The sequence below is a fragment of the Oculina patagonica genome, chromosome 11 (assembly GCF_052425735.1).
Source record: "Oculina patagonica isolate OP01 chromosome 11, crgOcupat, whole genome shotgun sequence".
NCBI lineage: Eukaryota > Metazoa > Cnidaria > Anthozoa > Scleractinia > Oculinidae > Oculina > Oculina patagonica.
This window is the reverse complement of record NC_135768.1, coordinates 5772908-5787495: the sequence shown is the minus strand read 5'-3', so window position 1 is coordinate 5787495 and position 14588 is coordinate 5772908. Positions and strand designations below refer to the sequence as shown.

General features: G+C 38.9%; 1 pseudogene; it reads right to left on the bottom strand.

Annotated features, from left to right (window-relative positions):
* Positions 1-3256: 3256 nt before the first annotated feature.
* On the bottom strand, positions 3257-5679 carry LOC144629961 (E3 ubiquitin-protein ligase TRIM45-like; annotated as a pseudogene).
* Between the last annotated feature and the right edge of the window lie 8909 nt (positions 5680-14588).

Sequence of the window (14588 nt, the reverse complement as noted above, 5' to 3'; positions counted from 1 at the left end):
ATTTGTGGCGGGGCGGTCTTTTGGTTTCTTAAAGATACTGCCCAGTGTTTTAACAGGCTTGAAAGTGGTTCTTATGTTTTCTCTGCTAAGCACACGTCGACCTCTCTCGGAAACACCCTTTATGTAAGGGATTGAAGCGTAACCCCTTGGACTCTCTTGACTTTCTTGGTTTTCTGGCTGTATGGTTTCTTGAGCCGAAACAAGGCAACGATCGATGAAACTTTGGGGGTATCCGTTGACTTTAAGGTCACCGATTACTTGTTGTTTTTCGCTCTGTTTCCGCTCAGAGGTCGAGGGAAGATATTTGGCACGATCCATTAGTGTCTTTACTACAGCTCGTTTGCTTTTATACGTACGTTTATACGTTTTTTTGCTCGTTTGCTTTTATACGTTTTTACCAACTTTTTTAAGATCAGATACAAACCAAATTTTATTATGTCAAACACTAATCGCCCTAATAACATCATCGAGTTTTTCTCAGTCCAATTTGCTGGTTGAAAATCGTCTTGGTCGCCACTCGTTACTTCACAGTATGTAAATTCAATCCCCGAAATAATAATAAGTCTTGTAACTTGTATAGAAAACCACTTCCTGATGTATATGTGTGATACATACGAACCAAGCATGAAAGCAGACCCCTGATGCGCCCAGTTAAGCTCGCTAGTAGATGTCACTCAACCAGTAAAAACAACGTAGACAATCTTACAAAACAATTTTAAACACCTCAAAACAAATGTATTTTTAATTGTTCATGAATTGTATTGCGCTGAGGTAGGGGGTGCTTAATAAAGAAGGGAGAGTAATTACAAAAATTGGCTTTGTAAGTGAAAAGGGGTGTCTTTTCCAAGCTTGAAAGAGACTGGAGTACTTGATCTATACAATGTGTTAGCATAGAAATTGCGAGATTGCACACTGCGATCATTGGGATATTAATCTTTGAGTTTTACATGATGCTTGATTATAACATGGTGATCAAGTTCTTAAGCTCACAGCAACTAGTGCCTTCTAATAAAAACATCCTACATTATCAAACACACCCGATAACCTTGTTTTGATTTTTCGCTTTTGCCTCGTGAACTAATGGACGCCTGAAAGCACTGGGCTGGCTAAGCTTGGCTAAATTACAGGTCTACGTCAAAATCGGCATATTAAAATTAACGAAGTCTTGGGACTCTCTAGTCAGGAGTTTATCTTTTGAACTCTTTTGGCAATGAAATGCGACCTTTTCCGATACAAAAGTTTGGGTTTCGCTGAATATAATATAATGAAATGAAACAAGACCTATGAGCAAACACACATTGGTGTGGACTGTCTCGACATTCACCTCGCAGCTCTCCTTAGAATCAAAGCGAGAGAGCTGGAAACCAAGCAATTTGTACAAAAGAGGGTTCAAGAAAGTGGCCGACCACATATTGCTTGGAAGGGGCATATAAGTTGTAAATTAAATTCATTTAAAAAACTGTAAACTGTTTGAAGTTTATTATCAAAGACCGCAAAGAACCAAGTAATCTAAAAGTTGTTGCACGGAAAACGATTGTTTAACTCAAAACTTCAAATGGGAAAAAACCAAAAACTGCACTATAAAGCTTGCCGAGTGCTTCTGTATGCGTTATGTAGGAATATATTTTCTTGTGAGATTTCCCCACCTCTCCACAGAGGATCTTCGGCGTTTATGTTATATAGGAGGGTATCTTGATGAACAGAAGCTCTGCATTGTCACTGTCTTTGAAACTAGTCGAAGCAGTGAAGTTAACAGCACTCTCTCTCTCTCTTGTTTCTTTTTTTTAAGAGAAACTAGACAGGGTCGGTCAGGGGTTTTAGGTATACGGTATACAGGGGCATTTTAAACTGGGTATACTGTATTTTTACCTCAAATTGAGCCTTTTGGGGTATAAAGTATACTGTGTTATTCCAAATTTTGGTATTTTGCATGATTTTGAGGGGAAATTTTGGGTATACCGGGTACATGCTTTTCAGGTATACTGGTATACCGCTTACCCCCCTGGCCGACCCTGACTAGAGGAAAACCACACCCCAGCTAAAGGGAGAGGAACATTTAATACTACAAGAACTCAAAGCATCAGGCAACTTCACTTAACTCACACTTTGTTTATTTACTGATCAAAGTGAATGAAGATTTAACATTTATTTCAAATAAAAAGCCGTCTATTATTGTTCATTGCCACTGAAATTTCTTTTCTACAAAACGTTCTATATTTAAAACGGCTAAATTGTATTTCCAATAAACTTAAACAAGAAATGAATACTCAAAAGATACATTTATTTACAGATATACAGTCAAACTCCGTTTATACAGACACCACACAGGGACCACGCGACCATCTATATGATTAATTTTAAAAAGAAGATTTATCAGTGAACTAGGGTCCAAAACCACTGTCTACAATAACGAGGTGTCCGTAAAAGGAGGGAGACTAGATTGTAGAACTGTAACTAAGAAATAGTGCTATTGAGTTAAAGCAAAATTTACAAATCTTCATTCCGTAAGTCACTGAATTAATTACAGCAATGTTCACTGTACGATATATTTTCCTTTGTATAACAGGATGCCAATTATCTGCTAAGCTCTGAAACTGAGTTGTTCCAAATATATCGTTAAGATAATTAAGGGTCCAAAAAATTTGATTAATATATATCCTTGTAATAAGAAACAGCACTTTTCTGCCTTAAACTAAGAAAAGCCTTTAATTTAAAGCTCAAATGGTTGCCGCTAACCTTCTACATAATCGGTTCAGAACAAACATGTGTTTTTTCTCTTCTCACTATTTCGCCTTCATAACGTAGAGGTTCTTTTTATCAACAAATTATCCATTTTGTTCTTGTTACTTCTTAGTTTTCTAATTTAGTTCCACGTTAAATAGCTATTGGTAAAGCAACATAAAGACTTTTCAAGTGTTAATAGGTCTTTATCTAAATTTTTATGACAAGTCTGATCTGGAGATGTACTTCGTTATCAGTTCCAATCACCTGCAAAAAAATTGATTTGCCTTCAACAGCACCACCACACCCCACCCACCACCCATAAAAATAAAAAAGAAACGTAAACACAAGAAAACTGCTGTCGTACTTTCAATCATCTGCAAGAAAACTGTAGAAATTTTAGACGATTACTGTTTCCAAGATAGAGAATGAAACAAATTTCACAACTTGAAAAGGGTCTCAGTAAAAACTACAATCTATTTACTATTTAAATCTATTTAGAAACATCTGACAATAATCGTTTTTCTGTTTCTTTTTAAAAGGACAATTTTTACTCTAACATCTGAACTCGATGGTTACTGTACTCACACACAACAATTCGGCCATTACTTAAAACTGATACAGAATATGGGGAATTAAATTCTCCTAATTTACTGCCATTCGTTCCAAACTTGCCAACAAACTTTCCATTCAGTTCAAATACTTGTACTCTGTCATTACGTGAATCACAGACCATCAGGTGCCCTGACTTGTTTACTGACAAACAAAGGGGCCCATTAAACTCCCCGTCCCCTCCACCCTGCTTTCCAAACTTGTACTGAAAGTTTCCATTCCTGTTGAACACTTTAACACAATGTTCATCTCTGTCTGACACTATGAGATGTCTATCACACTGAATACAGTGGATAGGATAAAAAAAGAGCCCTGCCCACCTATCTTCATTAGAAACTTGCCATCAGGAGAAAAGATCTTAATCAGTTTGTTACCTCTATCAACAACAATAATATTTCCATCACTGTCTACAGATAAACCACAAGGATGAGAGAGCTGACTATCGAGGCTTCCATTCCCGCCAAACATACCCACGTGCTCACCCTCCCCACTGAAAATCTGGATCCTATGGTTGCTATTGTCTGCTACAAAAATATTACCATTTTTATGAAAAGTTATTCCTGTAGGATATTTAAATTCGCCCGCTTTGTTACCTTCCCGACCAAAGGATCTTACATAATTTCCATTACTGTTAAAGATTTGAACTCTATGGTTGTAATGATCAGTTACAGCTATCTCGTCATTAGAATTTACTGCCACCCCCCCAGGACAGTTAAACATTCCCGCAGCCGAACCTTCTTTTCCAAAAGATAAAACAGGTCTTAACTGAAATGATTTTACCTGACAAAAAAAAGGGCTATCACGAACATGTTGTCCGTTTACCTTTACAGTCACTTTGTATCTGCCCTGATCTCTGAGAGAATAGCTGATCTTGTATCTTCCATCCTTATTGTCATTTATTTGCACTTCCATCGCGCATTCTCGTCCTTGTTCGTCCCTGATCTCCACCGTTACACGGTCATGTTTATTGTAACACTGTCTTCCTTCAGAGTTCCTTGTGGTCAACACAAACTGTGTTTCACGTCCAACAGTTCCTTCTTCGAGTCCTTTGCCTTCAGCAACAGACTGACTTGCTTTAGTTTGCTGCAGTATTTCTAAAGTTCCAATTTCTTTGGTGTTAACAGTCTCAAACATCTTTTGATTTTCCACGAAAACCAATTTTGGGAGACATTTGGGGTCACGGTCAGTTGGCTCGGTTTGATCGACTCCTTTTAAGATTGTTTCTAATGATTTCTTTAGTTGAACGACTTCAGCATGTGCACTTCGTGTCAAAACTTTATCAGCTTTTTCCAGCGATGATTTGACCACCTCTATTTGATGCTCGATCTTGGTCTTTTGCGCTGTTAGGCTTTCAAGGGATTTCTGTGTTTCTGTTTCCACCGCTGCAAAGATATTTTGCTTCTGCGCTTCAAGGGTGGTGATTAAATTGTCAACAATTCTTTGAACATCTTGCTTCAGGTCTTCGCCTTGTTGTATCTGCTTCGCGAAGTCTTCATCAAGTTGACTCACAGCGCTCAACTTTGCTTGTAAAATATGTCTGTGTGTTTCAATCATTGAAGTCATTTCGATCTTTTGCCGTTCAGCTTCTTCTTCGATGTATTCTAAGGCGTGACCAGGATGATCCATCAAAACACAAGTTTGGCAAACTGCCGTCTCACAGTTCTTGCAAAAGTATTCTAGTTCTTTTTTCTCGTGCCGTTGCTTTGCACAAAACACCGGTCGCTTTAACACATCCTCGTAGTCCTTGTCTTGAAAGTCTTTGAGCGCCAGAACTCGGTGACCGTTATTGCTTTTTATGATGTCGTGTGCAGGGCCGCATTTTTGACAATAAAATATGCAGCACTGGAAACAATATGATGTCTCGGAGCTTTTCTTGTCGCAATTTCCACATCTTACTTGGCTGCTTTTGCACTCTTTAATGGCAAGCACATCAATCAAGCCGTTCAGATAAAAACTGGTTGGAAGATCTTTCAGATCGCCACTTTCAGGAACTCTGCTAACGGCTTGGCAGTTCGGACATCTAATCGTGTCTCGGCCATGGCTCGTTCTGTGCCACTGTTTCAAGCAATGCAGACAGAAACTGTGTAAGCAAGGAAGATGCTTTGGATCCGTAAAAATGTCCGAACACACCGAACAAGACACTTCTTCACGGAGATTATAAAGCAACGTTTTGATATCCATGTCGTCTTCAGAAACAAGCGAGCGAAGGAACGATTTCGCGGAACTCAACACGAAACAATGAAGTCTTGTGACTTTCTTTTTTTAGCTCTTCTTGGAATCGGCTGTTTATTATGATAATCTTTTCTGTTGCACGAACCAATCATGGAACGTTGCTTGAGGGGCATATTTGTCATTTTGACTTGGATACCGATTCCCAGGAATTTGACCCTGACGAACCCAGTTAAAAGCTCGCTGATAAGACCTGATAGATGTCACTCAAACACTTATCAGACTAAAAATATAACTGTTTGTTACCCTTTATTTGAACTTTTTTTTCTTTATCAATAAATAGGATAAATTAACTTCACTCTGTTGTTTTTCAACATCAAGCGATACGGCTTTGAACATGGGGATGGCGGGATGCGAGATGGAGCTCAAAATCCAGGCGGGATGTGGGACATGAATTGTAGCACGCGCTTTTCGGACAAACAAAGCGTCTCTAAATAATACTTGACCTTGTTGAAGAATATAATCTCTCGCGCACTGTCTACAGATAAACCCCAGGGATTATAGAGCTGACTATCGGGGGTCCCTTTCCCATCAAAAATACCTAAGTATTCACCCTCCCCACTGAAAATCTGGATCCTACGATTACCTTCGTCCGCTACGAAAATATTGCCGTTTTTATGAAACGCTGTTCCCCTAGGATAATTAAATTCTCCCGCTTTATTACCTTGCTGACCAAAGCCTCTTAAATAATCTCCACTACTGTTAAAGATTTGAACTCTGTGGTTAAGACTATCAATTACAGCTATCTCGTCCCTGTCATTCACTGCCAAACCCCAAGGACCCTGTAACATTCCATCAGACGAACCTGATTTTCCAAAAGATAAAACAGGTCTGTACTGAAATGACTTTAACATTGATTCACCTCCAACAGTTCCTTCGTGGAGTCCTTTGCCTTCAGCAACAGACTGACTTGCTTTAGTTTGTTGCAGTATTTTCAAAGTCCCAATTTCTTCAGTGTTGACAGTCTCCAACATCCTATAATTTTCCCACGACAGCAAAAATTTAAATACCTTTTAGTTCAGCTCGGCTTCAACAACTCAAGTCTTCCAAGATTGTTTTAACGACTTTTTATCAATTGAACGACTTCAGGTTACTTCAGGGTTTATACTTCATGTTAAAAGTTTATCAGCTTTTGTCCAACCATCGATAATTTGAATACCTCAATTTCACGCTTGATCTCAGCGTTTTGCGTCGCCTTTTAGACATTCAAGTGATTTCTTTGTTTGCTTTTCCACCGCTGTAGAAGTTGTTTGCTTCTTTGCTTCAACAACTGCAATTCAAGTCGTCAACAATCCTTTGAACGTCTCTCTTCACGTCTTCGCCTTGTTGTATCAGCTTAGCGTAGTCTTCATCAAGTTGACTAACAGCGCTCATCTAATTAAATTGCGACTTTGTGTTCCCACAATTATCAATGTCTTCCACGGTCTAAATCTTTTGTATTACGCGCTCTAAAGCGCTAAACGATCTATCAAAACACAAGTTTGACAAACTGTCGCAACAAAGTTAATTGAGCTTTTCTCAGTCCAATTTGCTGGTTGAAGATCTTTTTGGTCCCCACTCGTATGTTCACAGTATGTAAATTCAATCCCCGAAATAACAAGGAGTCTTGCAACTTGTATAGAAAACCACTTCCTGATGAATATGTATGACATGATACATACGAACCAAGCATGAAAGCTGACCCCTGATGCTCCCAGTTAAGCTCGCTAATAGATGTCACTCAACCAGTAAAAACAACGTAGGCATTAAACAAAACAATTTTAAACACCTCAAAACAAATGTCTTTTTAATTGTGCATGAATTGTATGGGCTGAGGTAGGGGGTGCTTAATAGAAGGGAGACTAATTAAAAATTGGATTTGCAGGCGGGACGGTTATTAGAGATTGGAGAGGGGGTGAGGTGGGGTCTTTTTCAAGCTTAAAAGAAACAGGAGTACTTGATATATCCAGAAAGTGCAAGCACAGAAATTGCGAGATTGCACACTTGCGATTATTGGGTGTTGGTTTTTGCAATTGGCGATGTTTAAACTAAAGAGAGAGAGTAAACTATTTGAAAAATTGGATTTGTAGGCGGGAAGCTTATTAGAGTGTGGCGGAGATGGAAGCAGGGGGGTCCGAGCTTAAAAGAGACGAGGGGGAATTTGCTTAATGAATCCAAACAAAAATGGTTAGCACAGAAATTACGGGATTCTACACTTGCGATCATTGGAGTGTTAGTCTGCTTGATCATAATAAACATGGTGTTCAAGACATGTGTTTCAAGATCGTGAGCTGAAAGCAACGATTGTCTTCTAAAAAGCCATACCTTAGCATCGGGCACACCTGATAATCCTAAAAAATCTTGCTGTTGCTTCGAGTTCGAGAAATATTAGGTGCCTGTAAGGACTAGGCTACGTCAAAACCAGCCTAAAACAGCACGCAAAGTCTAAAAAACTTTGCATTCAGTCTACATTTGAACTCTTCTAAGAATCAAATGCGGGTTTTTCCGCTGCAAAACTAACAAAATCATTATCGAGAACAAATCTAGCTCATAATTTACGTATGACTGCATCAAGCGACTCAGGAAAGTGAACAGACAACATTGACTCTTATAGAGAAGTTGAGAGGCCTGTGAGCACGGCCGTGTTCAAACAATAGTTTGAGCTGTCTCGCCATTCCCCTTTCCTTAGTATAAAAACAGGAGACTAAGAAACCAAGGGTTTTGCATAAAGAGGTTTCAAGGAACCGGTCAACTACATGCAGTGATTTGAAAGGGCGTAATTTATAACTTTAATTTAGGTTATCTTTATGTATTATCCACGTAAATTTGAACTTCACTGTCTATGAACGCGGAGAACCAAGAAGTCTTAAAGATGTTCCAAAGAAAACAACGATCGAACTAAGAAAGTGGCTAAAAAGCGCTAAACAGCTTGCCGTGTGTTGCCCTGAAAGTTTAGAAAATATTTTGCTGAGACCTTTTTCCACTTCTCTACACAGGATCGTCGGCGTTAATGTCATATAGGAAGAACTAATGAATGCGTCGGACTGGACTGGCTGAGCTTGGCTAAATTGGTCTACGTCAGAATCGGCAAAAAACAACGAAGTCTTGGGACTCTCTAGTCAGGAGTTAATCTTTTGAACTCTCACGACAATTAAATGCGGTCTTTTCCGATACAAAAATTTGGGTTTTGCTGAATATGATATAATGAAATGTAACAAGACCTATGAGCAAACACACATTGGTGTGGACTGTCTCGCCATTCACCTCGCCGCCCTCCTTAGAATCAAAGCGAGAGAGCTGGAAACCAGGCATTTTGTATAAAAGATGGCTGAAGAAACTGGCCGACCACATTTTGCTTGGAAGGTGCATAAGTTGTAAATTAAATTCATTTAAAAAACCTGAACGTTTAAAGTTTATTATCAAAGACCGCAAACAACCAAGAAGACTGAAATTTGTTGCACAGAAAACGATTGTATATCTCAAAACTTCAAATGGGAAAAAACTAAAACTGCGCTATAAAGCTTGCTGAGTGCTTCTGTTTGCGCCATGTAGGAATATATTTTCCTGTGAGATTTCTCCGCCTGTCCACAGAGGATCTTCGGTGTTTATGTCATTTAGGAGAGTAACTTAATGTACAGAAGCATTGCATTGTCACTGTCTTTGGAACAAGGCGAGGCAGTAAAGTTAACAGCACTCTCTTGTTTCATTTTTTTAAAGAGAAACAGGAGGAAAACCACACCCAACTAAAGGGAGAGAAACACAAAATACTTCAAGAACTTAAAGCATAAAGCAACTTCATTTAACTCACACTTTGTTTGTTTATTCACATGATCAAAGTGAATCGAGATTTTACAATTATTTCAAATAAAAAGCTATTCATTATTGTTTATTATCACTGACGTTTCTTTTCTAGAAAACGTTTCATATTTAAAACGGCTAAATTGTATTTCCAAACTTAAACAATTAATGAATACTCAAAAAATACATTTTTTTACAGTTACAGTCAAACTCCATTTATACAGACAGTAAAAAAGACCACACGGCGTGTCTATATTACAGAGCTTTCAGTATTAAGGAGATTAATTTTAAAAGAAAATTTTTCAGTGAACTATAGACCAATGCCACTGTCTGCAAAAACAAGGTGTCTGTATTCAAGAGGCTCGACTGTAGAACTGTGCCATTGAGTTTAAGCAAAATCTATCATCACCACGTAAGTCACTGAGTTAATTCTGCAATTCCAGCAATGTCCACTGTACTACTGATATTTTCCTTTAGCTCTAAAACAGACTTGTTCCAAATATATCACCAAGATAATTAAAGGTCCAATAAATTTGATTAATATATGTCCTTGTCATAAGAAACAGCACTTTTCTGCCTTAAACTAAGAAGAGCCTTTAATTAAAAGCTCAAATGGTTGCTGCTACGCTTCTGCATAATCGGTTCATAACAAACATGTTTTTTTTATTCTCACAAATATACCTTCATAACGTAAAGGTTCTTTTTATTTTATCAACAGTAGTGAGTGTGGGGTGTTGGGACAAGAACCAATCAGAATCGAGGATTTGGGACAGTGTCCAATCAGAAAGGCGGATATGGCACACGTGGTACAAAAAAATTTACATAATGAGATGCGTACTTACAGTGGTTTTAATTTGCATATCGATACTCGATATTCGATATTCGATATTCGATACTCGGTCGATACTCGATATTCGGTCGATATTCGATACTCGGTCGATACTCGATATTCGGTCGATATTCGATACTCGATCTAATTTGCATTTTTTTTTATTTTATTGGTAGGAAGAGGAAAAAAAGAAGCGCTGGCGGGGAGTCGAACGCGGGGGACATGGCCTGACGCGCGACCGCTCTAACCGCTGGACTAACGGGGACACGTGGAGAGAAAAAGCCATTTTTAATCAAGATAACCTGTGACATTGAAAATGGTGGTACAATAGGGTTTACATTGATTACATTCCGTGGGTGTCCAGACTTTGGCTTCTTCATAATGGCGTGACATGTACGCGGCATCTTTGTCCAGTTTACAAGAGGCACAAAGGACAATGTCTAATAGACGATCCAAGACCTCTTGCCAATGATTACTTTCACCGCGTTGACGTTTCACTTCCTTTTCGAGCTCGTCGCACAATTGCTCGTAGGTTTCAATGTCAAAGGAAATGGGTTGTTTAGTGACAGTTGTCAGACTTTCTCCTATCAAGCGGCTTTTTTTCAGCGGTCCCAGGTCTTAGTTTTCGTACTACGAAAATTAAGACCCCAGGTCTTAGTTTTCGTACTACGAAAACTAAGACCCTATATTAAAATCAGAAAAACCATTGAAATAACTATTGTAGACGTACAATGAGCACCAGTAACTGTTATTTTAGCTTTTAATATGTGAGACACTTCGCGCGTAGTGTTTTCTTGGTCTTTCTTTAGTCATCACTCCTTTCGGCTCTTGGCTTTGTTTTTCTACGCAATCATGTGCGATGAGTGCTAGTTTGCAACAAATTTCCCCGTCGAAAGAGCGACAGGAATAGTTTAGGGCCTCAATAGGTTTAAGCAAGCTGAATTCGGGCGCGTACTCTCTTTGTTGCGTGACAGAAGTGTACAATAAAAGAACATGATCTTCGAAATTGTTGTTGGTGGTGTGACTGAACAATAGCTTGCTTTCAGCCATTGAGGTCGAAGGTCGGCTATCGCACGTGAGACGTGGACAGAAGTAAACATTTTGGCGCGAAACTTGAGACACATGTTTAGATCGAGACGAGGGGTAAAATTTTCAGCTATGTCGGTTTTTCGAAAGTTTAAGCTTCCTCAGCTATTACGAAAAGGGCCGCCTGAACACGTTTCGGTTCCTGTTGTCATTTGATTTTAATGAGAAAATATTTATTTTTTATGGTGAACGTAGCTTCGTTGTTTAAAGTTGTCGAAAAGAATGTAGAGACGTTACGTGGAAAGCGTGGAAAGCCATTACGGTACCACCTCATTAGCTCTTGGTATTCTTGTTTTGAGCTTAACCAAAGCGGAAAATAAATAACAAATACCTATAATAACGAAGCGTTCCCTAAAAATATGAAGGCGACATGTTGGATTGTGATTCGATTTTATTTTAATTTGTAATAATAAAGTGTTAATAACGATATAACTAAACTATTCCTATCGCTCTTTCGACGGGGAAATTTGTTGCAAACTAGCACTCATCGCACATGATTGCGTAGAAAAACAAAGCCAAGAGCCGAAAGGAGGGATGACTGAAGAAAGACCAAGAAAACACTACGCGCGAAGTGTCTCACATATTAAAAGCTAAAATAACAGTTACTGGTGCTCATTGTACGTCTACAATTGATATTTCAATGGTTTTTCTGATTTTAATATAGGGTCTTAGTTTTCGTAGTACGTACCGTCGTGCGGTTGTGAAAACTCTGTGATACAGTGTGGTTCTAGAGTCGTGTAACTTTTGAGCTGGCGGTCTATGAGCAGAGAATTAGTGAAGACAGTTCTTTGATCCACGTCCAACCAATTGAATCTCGTGGCCATGTTGTTGTTGTTGTCACTTTCTCTGCCAACTGAGACCTGCGCAGAGTGATGGCTTTTGTTTTGAATAGGCTTGACGTGTCATGTGACGTGTCATGTGACGTGTCATGTGATGTGTCATGTGACGTGTCATGTGACCTTTGTCGTATAAAAAGAGTCGGAGTGTGCGCATTCGGCCTTAGTTGGAGTGGATACGCGTTCAAGATGAGTAACGAGAGGTCCGTTGGCGCAGCGTCTCAGACAGATTTGGAGAAGAAAGGAAAACCTAAGAAGAGGGCGGCTGCTCCTAAGAAAAGTACGCCTTCCTAAAGTGAAAGAGGAAACATTGGAAGAGGGAGAAATTTTTGACACCCAGGATTATTTGTTGCAAACGTTTGGCAAACTGTGTTGTCAAATCCACAAAGACGAAGTGTTGGTCAAGAGAGTCACTGACAGCGGCTGGGAATTACTTTACCACTTCTCGTCAAAATAGGCTCGATAAAGGTAGGAAAATGTGTAATTAATTAAGTTTACTATCTATCCTTCGATTTTTAAGGAAGATTGATCTCGGTGGTGATTTATAAACTGATATTTTCATTGCGTGCATACTGTCGGACCTCGCCAAACCGCCAGATCCTGCCGCCAGATGTAATTTGCAGAATTTGTAACTTAAAATAAACGTGCTGAGAATGTTCATTTGAGGCTTATTTTTACTGTAAAGTGTAATAAATGAATTCGCTCGGCTATTTGGGAGACTAAAAATACTATTTGACGGGGGATAAGACCCAAAGTCGAACTTTTCTGATCAATGCGTGCGAAAACAATCGCTACATGAAAGGTCAAACTGTCAAGTAATTAGCTCAAGTGTCATGTTTTCAAGCCGCTCTCGATTTTTTCCGTTTTATTTACCCAAGCTAGTTTTTCGATAAAAGCTAAGATGAAGTGATACTTTTATTCAGAAAAATAGTTTTGACAGCCTAATCCATGTACCAGATTGACTTTTTGGCTCACGAAGTTGACCTAAATTTAGGCGTGATGCAACATGGCCGAAGCGTATAATTTTGAAAATTTGATAAAAATTCAGATTTAAATTTTATTTTGATCTGACAGCGTTAATTAACTGTTGATTGACGATTTATTAATACTGTGAACCAGCCTTTGCTGCTACGGATCAATTTTTTTATGCTCGCCTTCGAAAAAAGTGGTATTTTAGAGCCGAATTTGGCGCTTCGAGCGGCCAAATTCGCAAAGCCGTCTCGACGAAAAAAATAAAAATCGAAACAATCTCAAAGATACATTTTTGAAACAAGTTAGTAGAAGCCTTTATCCTGACAAAGTTTGAGAAAATCGATTTTTTTTTATCTTGCATAGGTACAGGCGATCCTAAGAGCAGGATGCTCTTAAAATCTTGGTGGGATGTGGGATATGATTTGTTGCACGCGTTTGTCTGACCATGTTGACGTATCCCTCGCGAGTTCGCGTGTCACGCATTGATATCACGAAAGAAAAGCATGTCATGTAGTGTATTATTAAAAACCATCGTTTTGGATGTTCTAATTACAAGGCTTACGAAATTAATCCCTTCATATACAAAGACTGCAATCGTAACCTTTCATTAACACCATAGATTGATGTCTGATTTCTCTTTACTATTTCGTAGCAGATATAGGAATGCTTGCCGTGAGAACACAGGAACTGATTCTCACATTTGAATAATTTGCCTGATTTGTAACGAAACTGAAATTCTTTCACAAAGAGTTGTAGAAAATGTGGAAAACAGTTTGGGGAAATTGAAGTTGAACTTGTACCGTGATTAGAAACAAAAAATAAAGCAAGGTCAACACGAAACAAAGTCTTGTGAACCTTTTTACTAAGGGAAGGACCATTAGAAATAACCGGAGGGGGGGGGGGGTAACTTCTCCCCAAAAAAAATCCTGCATGGGAAACTTGACTAAAAAAAATTCCTGCAAGAGGTTGTGGCTTAAGAGAATATTCGTGCAAAGGAGAAAAAAATTCCTGCAGACAAGTAGGACTTAAAAACAGAATTCCTGCACCAAAAATGTTTTATTCTCCTCCCCTCCGGCAATTTCTAATGGTCTATACCTAAATCGAGCTATTCATGGAAAGTTGTTTTTATAATACAAGGGTGTTGATTGCTCCTGATTCCCAAAATTTGACCCTGTAAACAGCTTATACTAAGTAAGCAGTCTGCTCGGCGCTTCAGAATTATTGTATTCTGCCTCAGAAGCACGCAGAGAGCTGCAAACAGAAAGAATCCTCAAGAGAGGAGAAAGGACTGTGATCGAAATTGGTAGATCGGACTATTTTACACGTACAATACCTTCCTTTTTATGAGTACGGTAATCAGTCAAAAAATAAAATAGACCTGCACTGGTGTTGTTGCGATACACGACGCTGAAATGTTACAAATGCATTAATAAGCATTCGACGTAAGTGGAAAGTATAAGTCAGCTATTCCGCTCCCCTGCAAAATCAGGGGAAGCTACATAGGTTTTATCAACAAAGTTGTGCAG